The 20,469-nt window shown below is 33.7% G+C and overlaps 1 protein-coding gene across 1 annotated transcript in view; it reads right to left on the bottom strand.

Moving 5' to 3' along the window:
• CDH19 (cadherin 19) overlaps window positions 1–20,469 on the bottom strand; it is a 211,143-nt gene that overhangs the window by 136,057 nt on the left and 54,617 nt on the right. Inside the window, exon 2 of the mRNA XM_036824103.1 lies at window positions 15,939–16,015. The gene's annotated coding sequence lies outside the window, so the exon portion shown is untranslated. The remainder of the gene's footprint in view (window positions 1–15,938; window positions 16,016–20,469) is intronic.

Raw genomic sequence — 20,469 nt, forward strand, 5'->3', positions numbered from 1 at the left:
TGGACTGGGGCTGGGATTATAGGGAAGGGAGGACTTACTCTAAGGGGTATAGAAAAAATTCTGAATTTATATTTTGATGATGGTTGCACAACGCTGTGAATTTACAAAGAAAAACAAAAACAAAAAGCACACACACACACAAAAACTTTGAATTGTCACTTTAAATAGGTTACTTCTGCAGTGCTTGGAACATAGCTCAATAAAGCTGTTATTAAAAGAACATTATTAGCTGCTTTCAATCTTTAACCAAAAGTCTTCTTTTAAAAATTAAAAGAGTAAATGGAAAAAGATATACCAGAAAAAAGTTTAATTTTTAAATTAATATTTCTAATCTTGATTTCCAATTATTTTTTAAAAAGAAGTCCAGAAAATAAATTTTAGATTAGTGTAAATCACAATATAATATAATCCACATTAATAATATAATTACCATTCATGAGAAGGAAAATAAAAGTTTATACAAATCATTAGTTAAATTATTTACAGGCATTAATTAGAAGTTTTAACTGTCTTCTAGAAATTTGGTATGATACAAGCATAATATTTTGGACAAATCATTAAAACTCTCTTTCCATTTTATTGATTAATATTTCCCTGAAATATATTAGACATGCCCCAATAAAACAGCAGTGAACTAGCAGACAAATTGCAGCTGCTTTAAAGATTCATATTTTCATGCAAATTTTTAATATTTCAATATAAAATGTAATAAATAAAAAGAACTAGATATATAGATCAGCTTCCTAAGTGCTGTGAAGAGCATTCATATGAGAGAGTCAGAGACTCAGATGAAAATGTCTCTCTTGCAGCTAATGCCCTGAGGTTTAGTTCTTAGAGTAAAAAGACTTTCACATTATATTACATTCAGTGGCTTACTATGCCAAATGAACCATAACAAAGGAAGCATATTTCTTTTGCAGGTAAAATAATATATTTAAAAAAATTTTTGTCAAATGTAAAATAAATGTATCGATTTGTCCTATTAACTTTTCTGGAAAAGTTTATGAATATTATTGATATATACAAAAATGAGTTTGCTGTTTCCCAACTAAAGGAGTTTGTCTAATATTTGAAATTCCTTTATTCCCAAATACACCTCTCTTCTCAGTGCAGCAGGATGTGTTGAACTATCACTGGCAAATAAAACTCTGTAACATTCTCCCAATTCTGGCGGGATCCCTATTTCTCTGACCAGCTATACATCAAAGCAGTTAGATCTATAATTATCTTAACTATAAGAAATGCTCTATTTACTTTGTCTTATCCCTTTGAAAGAACAAAACAGTGAACTGTTGGTCAGGCTCTGATATCTCCTTCAATATTCTGTGTGCAAAAAAATAAAAACAATAAAAGAATGAATAATAGCAAATGCTACTTCTCAATGTGCATGTGGTAGTTTGAGAAAAATAAATGGCTTATTTATTAACTTTTTCACGTCATAGAATTCTAGATTACTCGAGCAGGTGAAACTGATTTTAATGCCTATGATTCACATTATGTTTGTAACAGTTAGTACATCAATATTTATGGTCAATGATGTGTGTTTTCTTTCTTTTACTAACCTCTTAGTCTTCCCAACACCTAACAGAGAAAATGTTTAATGAATAAATGAGTTAATAGATGGCTTGATGTTTCATATATCTGAGGTCCCCAAATTGCTACTGAAGAAGTTATAGACTGTCTACTTTGGTGGGTGGAGAGTTGTTACACTTTGGAACAGAATATGAGTACAGTGAGTGCACCGGGGTACCAGAGATAGATCAAAATATTTTTCAAGTGAATATCAATTGCTGCAGGTAGTATTATAAGCGCCACTGAAAGATATTAAACTTACTGTCTTTTGTTTTCCCTGGCATCCCATTATTGTTCATAAGCTAAAGAGAAATATAGTAGTAAGCCATATTAAAGGACAGAATTGAGGGTTAACATGGAGATGATAAAAGATGAGAAAAGACAAAATGTCTTTTGAGAGGCATATTTCTGAAGTGCAATAAAGAACAGTATATTATAATGTCAAGTCTGTGGGTTTTAAAATATATATGTATATTTATAATTATATTTTAATTTCACGTTAAGGATACTAGCATTTCTACTGTTAAATAAATTCCTGAAAAATTCTCTTATACTGAAAAATAGAGAACTAACCGTGGCAATAGGATCAGGCAGCTGATTCCATGCTCTCGTACACACTGAGCACCTCAATGCCTTCCTCCTGTAGTGTATTCCGGCGTACACCTTTTCCATTTCCTTATAGAGAACTTTTGGGCACTGCATTCCTTGTTAGAGTGTTTCTCTAACATTACCCAAGGCACAGATTATTTCATGTCTTTCAGTCTTAGGAGCAATTTCAATTAATGATCAATTCAACAGTTCAATAACTGTTTCTTAAACAGCATGGATCACACCTCTGTGCTTTACAGCACAGATCACTTTGCTCCTTCATTGCCCCCACTTACGGGAGAAAGTTGAATGTCTTGAGCAAGATGTCGAAGCAATATTATGGTCATAGTTCTCAAAATAAAAGCAACAATGAAATATAAATTTAAGTTTAGTAAATTCAAGAGCAGTTTTTTGAAAAGAAAAAGCAGAGGCACTTATTCTTTCTATGATTTCCTGAAATATTAATATCTATTTAATGGCACACTTTTTCTTTCTTTTTTTTTTTAGCCAACACTTGTTTTATAAACAACTTATTTTCTAAAAAAAATATTTAAAATACAAATTTTCAATTAACATTCCTATCTGTTTATATTTGCTATTCTCAACTACATAAAAAATTAAATATTAAGCAAATAAATAGTATTGCTAACATATTTAACAACAAATATTAATAATCTGTGCAGATATTTATTCAGGCCAACCCCAGTTTATCCTGCATCTCTCTGCTTTTGATGGATGCTGTTCATGTCTGTAGATTTCCGGTAACAAACAGATTTTTAGTTTTCATACATTACACCTCTCCACTGCCAGTGTTTGATGGATGATATGGTAAAGAATTGGCGCTATGTTTTAAATCCTGAACAGTAATGCAATTAATGACATAAGATTCAGTTGCTTTTCTCTTCAATGACACTATTGTCCCTAATATTTTTTGATTCCTCATATTGCTTTCTTCTCTGGTTCACCACTGTAGTGCCAGCACATCTTAAAGATTGACTAAGAAAGCATACAATGCTCTTTGGACTGAGCTATCCAGGATCTGTATCCAAAGTTAATAAACAAGCAAAGGGCAAGCTTCTCCACTTATTTTATAGCATGGCTCTGACATTGCATTATTTGTCAGCATATTTTCAGAAACTTGGGGGCTTACATAAATGATGGCTCCAAATTAATTCTAAATTTACACCACCCTTAATATTTCCATAGAATAATATTTTCCATAACTGCTGAAAACTTCAATTTTATATGTGCTATTTTCCAAGTTTATTAGAATTCTTTTTCCCTACATTTCAAGTAATGAAATTTTTAGATTGAATTAAAATTATTTTGATTACATATTCATCAGATATTTCTTGAGTATAAAACTTTTGCCCAGTACTGAAGTAGCTATAAGGTAGGATTGAAAACAAAGGAAATGTAAAATTGAAAAAGTTCCTATGGCTTGGAAGCAGGGAGAGGAGTAACACATAAACAAATATAAAGTATAAGAAAGCCTAAGTAATTGAAAGGCAAAAGAAGACACAACCACTTTTAGTAAGCAGGGACACCTTCTTTGAACCATGTGAAAAAACAATGACAAATATTTATATAGATGATTCATTTATTCTTTGAGATTCTGTAATTTTTCTTAGAAATTCTCTTTGGTAATTCAACTTGGCAACCCTAGCTTTATAGTGAACAAAAAATTTCTATGAAATTTCTATGAAAAGGAAAATTATCAACATAATAGAACTAGCTTCCATGTTTCTCCAACTTCTTAGACTGACTTAATGCTCTTCATACTCAATATTATCTACAGTCCTGTGTCTATTTTATATCTATCTACATCTGTATCTATATTCTATGTCTAATCCTAAACTTATATCTATCACTATGTCTTTATCTATATCTATGTCTACATCTGTAGTCTTATATACACATTTATTGTTTCCCTAATTAAAATGTTATTTATTGTGGCTGGTTTCATATAGCCAGTGCCTAAAATTTTGTCCCTAGAATCTAGTAAGCATGCAATAAATGAATGAAATATTAAGCACGGAGTGATATTTAATCACACTTCACTTATTTCAGCAATGTATGTTTGTCAGTCACAAAGTAGTTAACATGACCCTGCTCTTCTCTGAAACTAGGATATTTAAATTTATTCCTCTCATAAAAGATACTTAGTGCAGACTTATTTTGATGGTTTACTCTTGTGCTACATGAAGTCCAACAATAAACGTTGTTATCACCAGCTAACTACAACATCAAACAGGAAAGAGATGTCTATCTCTTTACAAACACCAATAATTTTGCACATTTTCACAAAAAAGTCTTCACAATTGATATCCTATCTAACACAAAAAGGGAAGGGAAAATAAAAATTGGTTATAAATAGGTACCTGTCTTTTTTCTTTTTTTCTAGTTTTATTATTGACATATATCACTGTATAAGTTTAAGGTGTACAACATAATGGGTCGACTTATATATATTGTGAAATGATTACCACAAAAAGTTTAGCTAGCATCCATCATCTCATATACAATAAAAAGAAAAATACGAGAAATACAAAGATAGATACAATAAAAAAAAAGGAAAATCAATTTTTTGTGATGATAACTCTTAGGGTTTACTCTCTTAACATTCATATATACCATATAGCAGTGTTAACTGTAATCATAATGTTGTACATTACATCCGTAAGTACTTATTTATCTTACAGCTGAAAATTGGTACTTTTTGACCACCTTCCTCTAATTCCCCCCTAATTCCCGCCCCCCATTCCCTGGCACCTGTCATTTTCAAGGAGAGTTTTGTTTTATTTTTGTTTTTTTAAGCTCTGCAGCAGTAGCTTAGTTCAAAAGTGTGTTTGGAAAGATGCAACCAGGTATTAAAACACATTGTAGAACTTCTGGGATGAAAAATGCATCGGTTTTGTATGAGAAAAGAAAAGGTGTGCTGTATTTATCTTACACATGTCTTACGTTAAATACAAGCCATATATGACTGTGTATGGTCCAGTTTTGTCCTCATTGTGCCTTGTTTAGTACAATCAGTTAAAGGAAATTTAGTTAAAGGGAGCTAATTCTAAGGTCTGGAAAATGTTATTAGAAAAGAAAAAACTTGCTTTTAGCTGAAAAAAACATCATCTAGCTGGGGGATTCAGGACTGTGAAAAATGATCTCTTAAGAAACAATATTATTCTATGCAGTCTTAAAAGAGCTTCTGGCCTTTCTAGGAATTTCAAAGATTCCTGGCATTTAGCAGATAGAAGGTAGTTTTATTTGAAGCTAAAGCTAAGAAATACTTTGTTGCTTTCACCAATTTTGCAGCATAAAGGTCTATGAGTTTGATAGATTCTAAATTCATGACTCTGTTTCAAGTAGAAGAGATGACCAAGTGCTATTTTAAGGTTTTGTATGATCAAGTGTGTATATAAATTCCTGTTAGCTTCATATAGGATTAACGTAATGCTTTCTTACTCAATTTGGTGCACGGGCTTGTTCCAGTAATTGACTTCTAGTTGGAAAGATAGAGGTTAAGTTGGTTCAAAGTCTACTGCAGAATGTACTCAAGAATATTAATTCTTATCATCAGAAAATCTGCCTAAACATTTCCATCATCCTTGCCAATCAATGATTATACAGTTAAGTTACCGTAAAACTCATTGCTGATAGGTGTGGTTGGGATTCTCATTGTTACCCTTTTATTGTAACACACTCCAAAATGCCGTGGCTTCAGGGACGAATTATATATTTACCCTACTTTAAGTCCATCTAGCAACAGCTAGTATATGTGAGTTTGGCAATAATGAAACTGCAGAGGGAGAAGAGTGGTGATATTGGTCATTGTAGAAAATTAGAGGTGTAATTTATCAAAGAGTAAAAATTATATTTTTACATGTAGTTTCCCTAACCAGTCATAAGAAATAGGCAACAAAGAACAGAATCTGTATGCCTAACTCTAATGTCCAAATATTTGCTCTGTTTCTATGTGTTGATTTTCTGTTCTCTGCTTTGGTTTTGCTTTGCTGGCATAAATTGTTCATACCATTACCTTATAATCCTTTTGTATCTTTGTAAGTTCCATAGTGATTCCCCTCTTTTATTCCTGATTTTAGTAATTTGAGTCTCCTCTCTTTCTTTCTTGGTCAATCTACCCAGGAATTTTCAATTTGTTGATTTTTATAAAGATTGAACTTTTGGTTTAATTCATTTCCTCTATTGCTTTTCTATGCTTTATTTCATTTATTTTCTTCCTTCTGCTTCCTTTGAGTTTAGTTTGATTTTTGTTTTTTCTATTTTCTTAGATTGGAAGGTTAATTCACTGATTTGAAGTTTTTCTTCTTTTTTAATGTAATGTTCAGAGCTATAAATCCCTCTTAAGGCCAATACCCTTTATGCTATAATTTTTGGTATGTTGTGTTTTTATTTCCATTTGCTTCAAAATATTGTTTAATTTTCCTTATGATTTCTTCTTTGACACGCTGGTTATTTAGAAGTGTGTTTAATTTCCACATATATGTGAATTTCCCAAATATTCATCTGTTATTTATTGCTAATTTATTTCCATTTTGGCCAGAGAACATATTTTGTGAAATTCAATCCCTTTATATACATTTATACTTTTTTTTTTAAGTTCTAGTATATGGTATGTATTGGAGAATGTTCAGTTAGCACTTCTGAAGAATGAGTATTTTGCTGTTTTGGATGGTGAATCCTATAGATGTCTTTTTGGTCTTATTTGTTTATAATGTTGTCAAGACTTTTATTTACTTGTTAATCTTCTACCACATTGTCTTATTTATTATTAAAAGTGGGTGCTTTGATGTCTCTAATGATGATTGTTGAATGTGTATATCTTCCTTCACTTCTTTCAAGGAAGTAAATTCAATATGCAGGAATTTTTTGATTCCTGCATATTGGGGTTCCGTTTTTAGGTGCATGTATGTTTATAATTGCTGCTACTTCTTGATGAATGGACACATTTATCATTATGAAATGTCCTCTGTTGCCTCTAACAAAAGTTTTGTTTTAAAGTCTATTTTGTGAGGTTGAAAGAAAAATGGAAATACAATCTTTCTGACCATGTTTGACTGCCATAGAGTTCTGTGTCATGGGGCTGGGTGGATGAGAAAAGTAGGTAGCCTGTCCTTTGCAAAGTAAACCAGTCTCAGACTGAAAGCTGGAGGAAAATGAGACCCCAAGTTCTTGGTCATGCATGCCCAAAATAAAGCACCGAGGCAGAGCTCAGAGAAGGATGATAAAGCTTCTTATTCTGCCATTCTGGAAGCCTTTCCCTGCCCTCTTCTTTTTTTTAATTTATAGGAGAGGTTTATCTGAAGAAATACTACAATGTATAAAAAGCACATAAAGTCTTAATTTCCACTCATACAGTGGTAGATTTTACACAATGTGTAATAAAAAACTTTTAAAGTCCAGAATGCACGAAGTACCGCACAGTTTGATCACTAAGTCATTAGTTGATAAGAAAATGTTCACAACAAAATTGAGTGGAAGTACAGAGTTTCCATCTACTGCCTGCCCACCTGCACCCAGACTCCTCCATCATCAACATCCCACACCAGAGTGGTGTATTTATTACAACCCATGAACCTATACTGACACATCATTAATACCCAAAGTCCACAGTTTACATTAAGGTTCACTGTTGGTGCTGTACCTGCTATAGATTCAGACAAATGTATAACGACATGCATCCACTATTATAATATCATACAGAGTAGTTTCACTGCCCTAAAAATCCTGTGTTCTACCTATTCATTCCTCCCTACCCCTTAACACTTAGCAGCTACTGATCTTTTACTGTCTCTATAGTTTTGTCTTTTCCAGAATGTCATATAGTTGGAATCATACAGTATGTAGCCTTTTCAGATCAAGTTTTCACTTGGTGATATGTGTTTAGGGTTCCTCCAAGTCTCCTCATGGCTTGATAGCTTAATTCTTATTCTGTATAATTTTAGATATTTTCTTTTGCATAACAAGAAAATGAGGATTATTCCAAAGATGCATTTATATCTTATAAGTCAAAATATATTTTTCATATAATATGGTTTTCTCTGTTTTGAAAAATATTTCATGTTACCCTAATTTAGCAAGATTTTCTAGCAGTTAATTATGCTTGTGCTTCCAACCATTAGACATCTCAGACTTTTGATGGATCCACTGAATTCACATCATGCAGTCAGGTTCTTGTGGAAGATTACAGCACATTTATTTCTCATCAATGCTGAAGTTACTTTCTGGTTAAGTACTTAAAAAACCAGAAACACTTTTCAATCTTTGAAGCCATTCAGTGCTAAAGAGAGACAGTAAAATGTAAATGTTTTTAAAGTAATACCTATATAGGTATATATGCGTGTATATGTATAATCTGATATATATTATCCACTAATGAAGGTCATTACATAACATTGTTGTAATCTTAATAATGGCCTTGATTACTAACACAGTGAATTTCACTACCATAAAGAAGAAACAGCATTACATCAACTGTTAAAATAAAACAAAAATATGCTAGTTACTTATTATCTGTCATATCTTTCATGATACTAAGTACTATTATCTCTCTATTAAAAATACATTTTTGTATCTATTATTTTTCTGATAATACACTCTTTAATGTTAAATAGTAATTGTACATCATAACTATCTTGACAGACCACTAATAAGCCTCAAGCATCATGGTAAAACGATGAGTTAAAATTGTCACTTCTCTGCCTTCCTTTTTTCTTACTAAGAGCATTCAGAAAATATCTGATTGCTATAAAATGCTTACATGACAATATCTCTCTATGATATAGTTTAAAAACACTACCAGTTAAACATGACCCATGTGATGAATACCTACTACATTATTAGTAGTTGGAAACATTTTTATTTCTATTCAGCCTTCTATTCTTTATTCCTTAAATTTGAATTTGGAGTAATTAATTTTTAGTTCCCCTGAGCAAACAATAACAATATTGGGGACCAAATAATAAATGACCTCAGGTAACTAAACCATGTCACGAGATTGTCTTACTGCAGCTTGATGTTTCTTGTATCATTATAACAAAGACCAGGCTGTTTCATGCACATAAAACTACACCGACATCCAGACAACCAATTATTCTACATTCTTCAGGCTTCCATACTAGGTGTTTTTGTTTTGCTTTAGCCAGAATGTCTTTTTCCAATGCTGAATAGCTCACTCTTTGGATACCCAAGAATATCTTTGTAAATTTTCATACCAATGAAATAAGAAATAGTCATGAAACTTCAATTATACATGTCACAATGATTCAGTATTTAGGTTTCCATGTATCCCTAAAAATTTCTTCCACAAATATATAAATAACAATCTGTCTTTGCTTTTTCCTCTCAGAATGTACTTTTATGTGAGTCTTAAAGAGAAGAATAGTGGTCTTGATTTTCCTAATTCATACAGCAGCAGACAGGGGTGTGCAAGGATAAATAGGCAATATAATCTTCCATCCAGGATAGCACAGAACAGTGGAAGAGACAGACATGTGAACAATTATGACAATTGGATAATTGAAGTAACAGATAGCTACAAAGTACCATGCAAACGCAAAATAAAAAGCACCTCAGCATCACTAAGGAGATAAATAACAGCTTCAGATTGGAAGTTACATTTGAGTAATTGTGAATAATGAGTGGAATTTTTCCAGAAAGGTAGTCACTTTAAAAGGAGACTGAAAAAATACATATTCTCAATCAAATCCAAAATCATCAGTTTTATAAGAAGCCATACACTAAACCAGAATGTCAGAAATAGTGTTGGTAAATACTTTATTTTGCTGCAGAAGCTAGTTCCTTTACTCTATGACCCATGCAGGACTGGGGAAATATGCAGTTTCTACAAATAACTCCTCAGAGTGAAAGGCGCAATCATTCTTGCATTGAATATGAAAACTATCAACTCATGTACTCTGCTCTTTCACAGATATATGCTTCAGGATATAAAAGAGATAAAGCAAGAGATTCTGATCTTGAATATTGAACTGTGATATGCAAGCAGAAGTTTAACATGGTTAAGACATGAAAAACCAACTGGGAACAAATGAGTAAGGTGGCACTCCAGAATCAGGGAGCAAGTGTACTCTGCACGATGTCATATAAGAAGGTCTAGCTTTGGGGTTGGCAGAAGGTTGAGGTGGGTGAGAGTTGAAGGCAATATTATTCTTTTTTAATAAATTTATTTATTTATTTTGGCTGCGTTAGGTCTTCATTGTTGCATGTGGGCTTTCTCCAGTTGTGGCGAGCGGGGGCTACTCCTCATTGCGGTGCATGGGCTTCTCATTGCGGTGGCTTCTCTTGCTGTGGAGCAGGGTCTCTAGGTGCGCAGGCTTCAGTAGCTGTGGCACGTGGGCTCAGTAGTTGTGGCTCGCGGGCTCTAGAGCACAGGATCAGCAGCTGTGGCACACGGGCTTAGTTGTTCCACTGCATGTGGAATCTTCCCCGACCAGGGCTTGAACCCTTGACCCCTGCATTGGCTGGCGGATTCCGAACCACTGTGCCACCAGAGAAGTCTGAAGGCAATTTTTAAAAAGTCAAAATTCATTATATATGTGTATAAATGAAGGCACCTGGAAATCCTGAGAATCCAATAAGCAAAACCTTAAACTTTAATATGAACTATTAGGAATGATTATTCCCATTAAATATTTTCTTCTATCTTTCTACACTTAAAAATAATTACTCAAAGGGGGTTACTTTCTTGGGCACGCTCTCTGGTCTTTTTGCACTTATTTTCTAAAGAGTAGCTATTTTATTGTAACTATTGGACTGATATTCCACCTCATACACCAGCATAGCCTGTTTACCAGTCTTCTCTGATTGGTTCATGTGTCCATGTTAATTGGATGGTAGATTGATTCTTATTGGCTGGTGCCATTGCAGGCTAGCTGTTAAATACTTTCAATACCTCTCTTGGTTCCGATGGGCATTAAAGATATTAATAATACCATTCATTTTGTTTCATTTAAAAGGTTAACAATTAACTTTGCCCACTTTTACAGCATCTACTTCCATTTCTCCAGTCATTTAAACAGAGTGACTTAATGTAGTTTCTTTAAATAAATAAATAAAATCTAAAGTTTCGAAGTGTTTAATTTTGTTTCTTTGCTACAGTTTACAAGGGAAGTACTGAGAAATATAGGACCAACATTTTTCAGATAAGGGAAATCATAAATGTTTAGTTATAAAAATACATACATTGATAATACTATTTGCAGGCATACACATTTCTAATTAGAAACAGATATAAAGCCCATTGGTAAATTGAAATAATGTTAATTTTTTAAAAATAATTTTTCTTTCATCAAGTAAGCAATTATGGCTTAAAATTTCATTTATGTTTTCTACTCTCTAATGTAAGGGACTTTCTTCCTTTTCATACATTTGTAAGAAAGATTATTTTTGTTCTTGCATATTACATCAACCAGTACATGGGCTTGTTAAAAGTTGACAACTATACACATATTTGTATATTATATAAAGTTGGATGTATATGCATCAAACTTGAATGATATTCTCCAAACTTAAGCATATATACCACCTCATAAAATTAACTTCTAGATTATAAAACTATGACTGTATGTTTTATTTAATATATTTAGTATTTGAAATATAATAAAATGTTACTCATGAGTTTAAATCAAATGTGCTATCTCTCTCTCACATAGAAATTTACATACAATTTTTACAATAGCTGACCTTGAAAGAAAAAATGTATAGAAACCTATTTCCCTCTCTATTTTAAAGACAAGATTGCAAAGTATCCAAGGAAAATGACAACAGACAAATTAGGTAAACTAATTTAAAACGTCAAAAAAATCATTTAATCTTTTCCATCAAAATATGTTCTGAATTGTACTTTTGAAGCTGTTCAATTTGTACATCAGTAAATAACTTTCTCAAAGCAAATTACTTTGGTTTTATTTGAAAATAATGCTTCTCCCACAAAGTCTTCTTTTCTTTCCTACTAAAGGCAATTACATCAGAGTAAGGTCTTTGTTGCTTAAGGATTAAAATGCTTTAGCTATTTAGTCAGACAGTATGATCATAATTTCCATGTCATGCAGTCAGTTAGTCATTGGGAATTATAACAGTACATATTCTGGAATATTGGAATATTGGGTAAAAATGCAGTTGAAAGAAAGAGAGGATAATTAGTCCTGATTATCCAACTGTCTCCCCAGTATCATCAGGACTAATCAAAGCTTTCCTTACATACCTTCAAGAATCCTACTCTTCTCTGATGACCCAAACCCTTCAACTCATCACCTCTTCAACATTAGTGTGAATTATGATCTTTACCAGCAAATGTCCTAGGACACTGCTTTCAGAGGATTTTTAGAGTGGTTGTTATATATTTCTAGCATTTTTCACACACTATAGTTTCTGGAAGTGAGATAAGTGACTTTCAATGGAAGCCAACCAGAGGATGATCCAGATATTGGAATTAGCAGATAAAACCTTACAGTAACTTTTAAAAAAATGTCTAAACAGTTTAAAAAAAAAATTATGATTGTGGAACAGATGAGGAATCTCAGCAGAGTAATAGAAAAAAAAAAAAAAGAACAAATGAACATTTTAGAGCTAAAATTTACAACATCTGAACTATAAAATTCACTGAAGGGACTTAAGATCAGGCTAAGTATGGCAAAAGGTAGGATCAGTGAACATGAAGTTAGAATAATGGACATCATTTAATTTGCAGAAAAGATAGAAAAATAAAAGCTTGAAAAGAAAAGTGAGGAGAGCCTCAGTGAACGTTCAGACAGTATTAACGGAGGTCCAGAAAAGAGAAAATGGGGCAAAACATTTTTTCAAGAATTAATGACTGAAAATTTTCTCAAATTTGATGAAAACCATAAACTTTCTAACCCAACCTCAAGAAAGATAAATAGAAAGAAAACTACTCTCAGACATATAATAGTTAAACTACTAAAAGCCAAATATGAAGAAAAAAGTCCTGAAATCAGCAAGTGAAAAAATGATATATCACATGCAGGAGCATCATGATATAAACTATCCCTGCCCTCTCATCAGAAATAAAGACCAGAAAACAGTGAAACAACATTTGTAAAGTTCTGAAAAGAAATCAAGTAAACACTATCCAGAAGAAATATTCTTCAAAAATAAGGCAAAATGCCATTTTAGAGATAAAAATTGAGAAACATTTTTACCAATAGACCTGTACTTCAGGAAACATTAAAAGAATTTCTTCAGTATGAGCAGTGTTGACACCAGAAGAAAACTCAGATTTGTAGCAAGGAATAAAGAGCACCAGAAAGGGAAAATGTGGGAAAATATTTTTAATACACATTATTGTCTTAATTTATTTAACACATATAATTGTTTAAAGCAAATATTATAACTCTGTATGACAGCAGTTAATACACACACACACACACAAATACTGGGAGAGAAGTGAATACTCTGTTTCAAGTTTCTTTTATTTTATATGAAATAGTATAATAGAAACTTTAAGAGGACTCTGATAAGTTAATAATGTGTAATACAATTCCTAGAGCAATCACTGAAAAAATGAAATAGAAATAAGAAAGTGAATGCAGTCATAGCTAAAAGTCAATAAAAATTAAAATGGAATGCTAAAGTTAATTCAAATAAATTTCTAAAAATTCCTTGCCCCTACAAGGACATTCAATCCATTGAGGTCCTGCCCATCTATTCTCTCATATATTCTCAATCCTCCTTTTTCATATAGGATTCCAAGACTTCTAAAATCAATCATTCCTTTGCACACACCTTCAACTCCCTTGTCTGTCTGTCTGTCTCTCTCTCTCTGTTACATTTCTCTTGAAAGCTACCTCTACTTACTCAATGTCTGTGTTTGGGCATTTCAGGATGAAGTGTTGACCATTCTGACTTATCTGAGTTAAATTTATCACCACAACTTCTCATTATGGGTGAATGAATCTTCTAATTTTCTCTAGTAAAAACACTCTTCCTTTTTCAAAAAGGATTTGTCTCTTTACATCTCCATCACAGCCTCTTCCTTTCATACTCACAGATGATGCCCTTGACTTGTGTCACTAAGGAAGGAGAAGCAACCAAAGGAAATGGTTCATCTCGCCATCATTAGATGTCTCATTCTGCCTGGACCCATAACTGTACCCATATGCCCTCTTGTAAAAATGAATGCCTGTCCTACATATATAAGGCTAACCACTCCACTTTTGCAACAGATCTCAAATAATTCTCACCTACATGAGAAAAATATTCCAGAAATGAGCTACAATTTTTCTTTATCTTTTACTAGAACACTTACATCACAATACGTTTTAAGAATGAAAACCAATTAAATAAACAAGTAGCCAGTATTATAAACAACAACAAAAATTCAAGCTCAAATTGAAATAATGTGATTTTATTCGGGATCTCAGAATTCTTACTGAAATATAGAACTGTATTTCTTTTTAACAGGACACAGAAAGAATGAGGGATAATCTCAACTGTGAGGACTAAATTGTTTCAAATTTTCCTAAAGATTACAGGAAAAAGCATTAATCATATCATTGGTAAGGTTTTGGAAAGAAAACAAGTGCAACATGAGCTGCTTCAAACTGAATTAGGTAAAGATGTATGTGTCTATGTGTGTGTCAGTTTTTCTGGGTGAAATAAATGGCTATGTAAATTTGTGTACTTTATCATCACAGAAAAAGAAGAGACAGGAGAAGCTTATTTAATTGCAGGAATAGATTCATAATTACTCATAACTCATAAATATATCTTCTGTATCTTTGAAATGTCAGTAAAACAGAAAAGAAAAAATCAGATTTTATAATTCATGTTTTACAGTCAACATCAGGGAATTGCATTTACCTTCTATAAATTACTTCATATCACAGTATCTTTTAAAATTTTCATTAGGCCTCATACCAAATTATTAATAAAAGTTCTTTGATTTCTTTTCAGTATTTTTTAAATGCTGCAACATCTTTGTTTTACCAGAACTTGAACATCATTACTGACAGTAAATTTTCATAAGTATGAAAGAAATAAGTGTTCAGAAATGAGTTCTGTTTAATATCTAAGTTTAAACTTTTTCCTGCTTTAGAATGCATAAAATGGCTTCTCAGTGCCTGTCTGTTAAATCTGAGCTCTTTTCATTTTTTCTGAAACACTCCCTGATGTAGTTCCACTCGACTATGACTTGCTTGTCTTGTCTGTTGCTTCAATCAGACAAGTCATCTCTCAGCCTCCTCACAGGCCACTGCCAGTAAGTTTTACACATGGGTAAAAAGTCTCAGAGAAAATGAGTGCTCTTTAGTTGAGAGAACAAAGGCCAGAGCACCAAAGGCAGCAGAGGCCAGGAACAGAATTCAATGAAGAGAAAGAAAATGGAAAAAAATGGTTGAGTGGAGGACAGTAAAATAAGGGAAAGATTTGTTAAATGTAAAAGGAAAAAATAGGGTTTTTTTTTCCTTAAATAAAATGTTTGGCACAATTAATGCTTTGAAATAATCTATTTAATTTTTTTTTAGCAAATATTATACATACTTCAAAAGAGAATTACAAACTAATGATTTAAATTTTAAAATATCTTTCCTAGAGCTGACAGTCCACAGACATGAAGAAAAGAACATTTGGATTTTCACCATGCTTCGCCCTGCCTTTACCCAGGTATGGTCTGAAACAGCAGTTTACAAATGGCAGAAGAGATTAACAGAGAGTTAACTCCAATCATGCTGTCTTCAACTGACCAACCAAAACCCAGAGATACTAAAGGGGGAAATACATCTTACCTGTTTATCTTGGATTGGGCTGTAAGTTCACAGAGCTTGCCGATATTTCATCTGAGGCAGGATAAATGTTTCCTCCCCTAAATAAGTACAATGAGAGACAAATGAATTTGCATTTTTATTACATTACACAAGCCATACTTGTTTGATCTTATTAGTTGCACTAGTTTGCCTTGATGAGTGCCGTATCTTCAATCTGCTCATTATATGAAATATTAGCGTTCAAAACGAGCATTTTCTGGATTTACACCTGAGAAAGATTGCTGACTTCAACAACAGTTTCACACTTTTAAGTATGCTCATGGTGACTAACGTTGATGCTTCAGATGGCATAGAGGTTGGATTTACTTCAGTCCTTTAGGATAGTAGGAATTCCAGTCTGAAAGGTGAGTGACACTGGGGGAAATGGAAAGCTATGAGAGTCCTAGGAAGTATGACCATGCATAATTCAGGAAGGGGACTCTAGCAGGGACTGGGAAATAGCAGGGTATAGGGGAGTGAGTCTAGCAGGGGTCCAGGAGGCTTCTCTGTACCCTATGAGAATCTTTTACACTATCCCTAAATTGCAAAATGAAATGCAACTATGATTGCACTGTATCTCTGCTACAAACTTAACAAAGTAGCACAACTAATTAGAAAAAGTTAGCTAGTATTTGCTACATTAAAGAGTAACTCTGGCTGTTTTGTTTGTTTGTTTGCTTGCTTGTTTTTAAATCCCATTAATTATTTATTTTTTTCTCAGCCTCAGGTTATATTGTCAATAGATATCAGACTCTTTATGAGGGAGACATCTTTTCCAATGTCATTTTATTCAAAACACTTAAAAATATAATGATTATCTTCATTGAAAACTCCCCCTTCTCCCTCAAAAAACATTACCATATGAGATAAGCAATATCTTTTAGGAAACATTATAAACTCACTACAATCGCTCATATTTTTCCCCATAATGAGTGAGTTGAACAATGATATTAAAAACGAGGTGAGAAAGAAACACAATTTCAGAAGGCAGAGCATAGCATGTATACGGGTGTTGCTTGTGAATCAAGCTATGTTTATGTCACTGATAGTCAATTTCAGCATGTGCTGTCCTGAAGTCTACAAGCTGGACAGAAAACTGAAAAACAAGATCAAGCTATGTGGTGTGATTGTTAACTGCTGGGAATCAATAAGAGGAGATAGCTCATGCTGGCACATCTCAATCAGAAGTGGAGTGGAAACACAGGAGGTGGGTGTACCAAAGGTAGGCAGCTTTGCAAGCAAAGCCCCAGGAGCAGCTCATTCACTGAGCTCAGAGATCTGCCTTTTGCACAGCTGTTTACTGTAAAACTTGGGGGTTTTACAGTAGAATTTTTCTCACTAAAGCACAGAGTTGTCACTGATTTTGGAAATAATGTATAGAAATCACAGCCAAAAATTAAAATTGAGAGGACCCTCTGAAATACCAGTAGGATGGATGATTTGGTCTAAATTCATTCCAGGTATAGTTAGTACAAGCTTTTTAGGGTACTTGGTATGTGAAAGGCATTGGGCTTGGTGTTAAAATTAAAAGGATGGATGAAACTAATCATTGTTCTCAAACAGCCTACTTTGCAAAGGAAAGAAATTCAGATCAATTAACATTTTGATATGTTTTGGTAAATAACACAGTTGGCTTACACAAAGGGTCCTGTGGGAGGAATATCTACTATGTCAGACCAGTAGGAGAGCTTTGAGGGTCACCCCCTGTGTAATATTTTGCTATACAAATAGGTTTTAAAAAGGTGACTGTGTTTTAAGGCATAATAATGAAATTAGGCACTGTTATGACAAAAACATTCATAAGAGTAAGTGGGGGAAGCTGAGGCCCTCATCAGAGCGGGATGATGTAATCTGATGTACATGAAGGCGCCTGGTGCCCATGAATCAGAGCCCTTTGTAGGTAGATCAGGGCTAGGTAAACACTTCCAGATGGTTTACCAAACCAAAGATGACTGACAAAGACAGACTGTTAGCTTAATCAATTTAGTTTAGTCTAAAATTTTATTTATGTATTTATTTTAGGATGGTGGTTCATAGGTGGAACATAATAACTTCGATGACCTTGGGACTCAAATGATAGTTCGAAGTAGATAGTTGGAAATATTGCCTCGAGCAAATCAGGAACACCTCCTGAGAACTTCTGCGGTAGTTTCCATATCCAGGAGTAGGATACATCAGGAGATTTATGGGGGAACAGAGCAGAAGTGTCAAATGCTTCTGAGATAGATGTTCAAGGCAAAGATGTGATGAATAAGAGGGTGGCACTGGGATTCCTTTTTCCCCAGGGCATGTACAATACTATTCTACTGTATTTTTGTTGTTGTTCTTTTGTTTTGTTTTATCCCCTAACCTACCTATATTTTTGTCTTTTCTTTCCTAGATTTGAGTTCTCGGAAGCCAAGGTCCTCTTCTAAATGTCCGTCTTTTCCCAACACAGTGTTATGAAATGTTATGCTAAGGAAAATGAAGGGCAAAGCCTTCTGTATCTGACTGGAGGTAAACCTTGGTGACAGTTTCACTAACACTTGGACATTGCAGGTAAGTGCAGCACTCATCTGTGCAACACATGGGTGATAACCACGCACATAGCCAACAGGTTGTCCGCTGTTGATCAAGTTCATACATGCAGCACATTGAACAAACCATATATTCTGAAGCACACATTCACAATGATTGAGGAAAAATGACAAGACAAAATATTGAAAAGTTAAATTTGATATAAATTGTAGATTTCTGATTCTCTCAACTGAAGTAAACACCTATACACAGAATAATACAAAATGATAGATTTATACTTGCAAATCAGGGAAAGGTACTGGCTTGAAGTCTAACAGACCATGTTCAAAACCACGCTCTGGGGGTTTCCCTGGTGGCGCAGTGGTTGAGAATCTGCCTGCCAATGCAGGGAACACGGGTTCGAGCCCTGGTCTGGGAAGATCCCACATGCCGCGAAGCGACTAGGCCCGTGAGCCACAATTACTGAGCCTGCGCGTCTGGAGCCTGTGCTCCGCAACAAGAGAGGCCGCGATAGTGAGAGGCCCGCGCACTGCGATGAAGAGTGGCCCCCACTTGCCGCAACTAGAGAAAGCCCTCACACAGAAACGAAGACCCACCACAGCTATAAATAAATAAATAAATAAATAAAATTTAAAAAAAACCACGCTCTGCCTTTGCTGGCATCTGACCTCCAGCCACTTACTTAACCAAAGCCTCGCTCACTTCATACAACAACTGGACATCCTCACACAAGTTGACATTCAATGAATCTTGACTATTATTATTTTTCTGCAAGTGGTACAGATAAGGTGTTTCACTATATGTTTCTGAGGATGAACTCACAAGTTAAGTTTCAGAGATCAGAAGCCCTTTTGGAAAAGTAAGATAAACACATGAGAAATTTAATTTGGGAAGCAAAAAAATGTGTATGTGTGTGTCTTTTGTTTGTATATGTTACTCTAAGTATATTAGAGGTAAAGATAGTACATGATTAGTGTAGCCATAAGAATAAAGGTATAACAATAAAATATAAGGAATACATGACAATGGAGAAAAATAAATATGCAATCTAACCTTGAAAAAGGTGTAGCAAATTTCACCAACTTCACAGATATTGTGGTATGTTAGAGACTGAGAATAATCTGATTTTTCAGCCCAGATTGGGGTATGTCAAAAATAATACCAAAGCTTACTCAAAATTAAAGAATCTGATAGCAGATGGGGCCTAAACATTCCCTACCATAGAGGTCAAGACAATATTGAAGGACACTTTAATGGAAGAGCTGGGAGTCCACCTATATGAAGGTATCCTAAGGACAATGATGATTTCTAGTCCCTACTTCAGAGCAGGAATTGGATACAGAAATGAGTGCAGTTTGGCAGTATGTGGGCTGGACAATGGGATAGTATGTGACAGTTGTTCTTGCCTTTGACAATCTTAAGCTACACCGCTAACTGAGCTTATGATGAAGCACCTTCTGTGTTTTTATTATATTCAAGCTTATTTTCCTGTAACAAGTATTTTTTCAGACATATTTTCTTCAAGGATTTGAATACTATTTCATGGAGAACAACTAATGACCATGTAGTTGGTGCTGACATCCTTATAAATGTCTCAGTATTTCAAAATAGAACATTTTATCATATATATGATGTTCAAAATATGTCCAGACTGGATATGCCGTAAATATTTGTCACATTCAAGAAATCAAAGCACAGCTAATGCATACAAAAAATAAAATTTTTCTTCATTTTCAGAAAAATTTTAGTCAGCAGTATTCATTTTTATTTGTCTAGTTTTACAATAGAATCATTTATGAGATTCTTATCTCAACCCATCCATCAGTCTGTGTAACTGGTGAGCAAAATGTTATATAAGGGAAATGTATGGCATCAGGGTTATTTTTTCTAGCATTATTTGTTCTTCTCTTTTATTTATTCTTAGGCCACCTCTCTAGTCTCTGTAAGGTCTTAAATCATTTCTGATTAAAATTTACTATCTTGAGAGTATAATTTA

The sequence above is a fragment of the Balaenoptera musculus genome, chromosome 14 (genome assembly GCF_009873245.2).
Source record: "Balaenoptera musculus isolate JJ_BM4_2016_0621 chromosome 14, mBalMus1.pri.v3, whole genome shotgun sequence".
NCBI classification, from domain to species: Eukaryota; Metazoa; Chordata; class Mammalia; order Artiodactyla; family Balaenopteridae; genus Balaenoptera; species Balaenoptera musculus.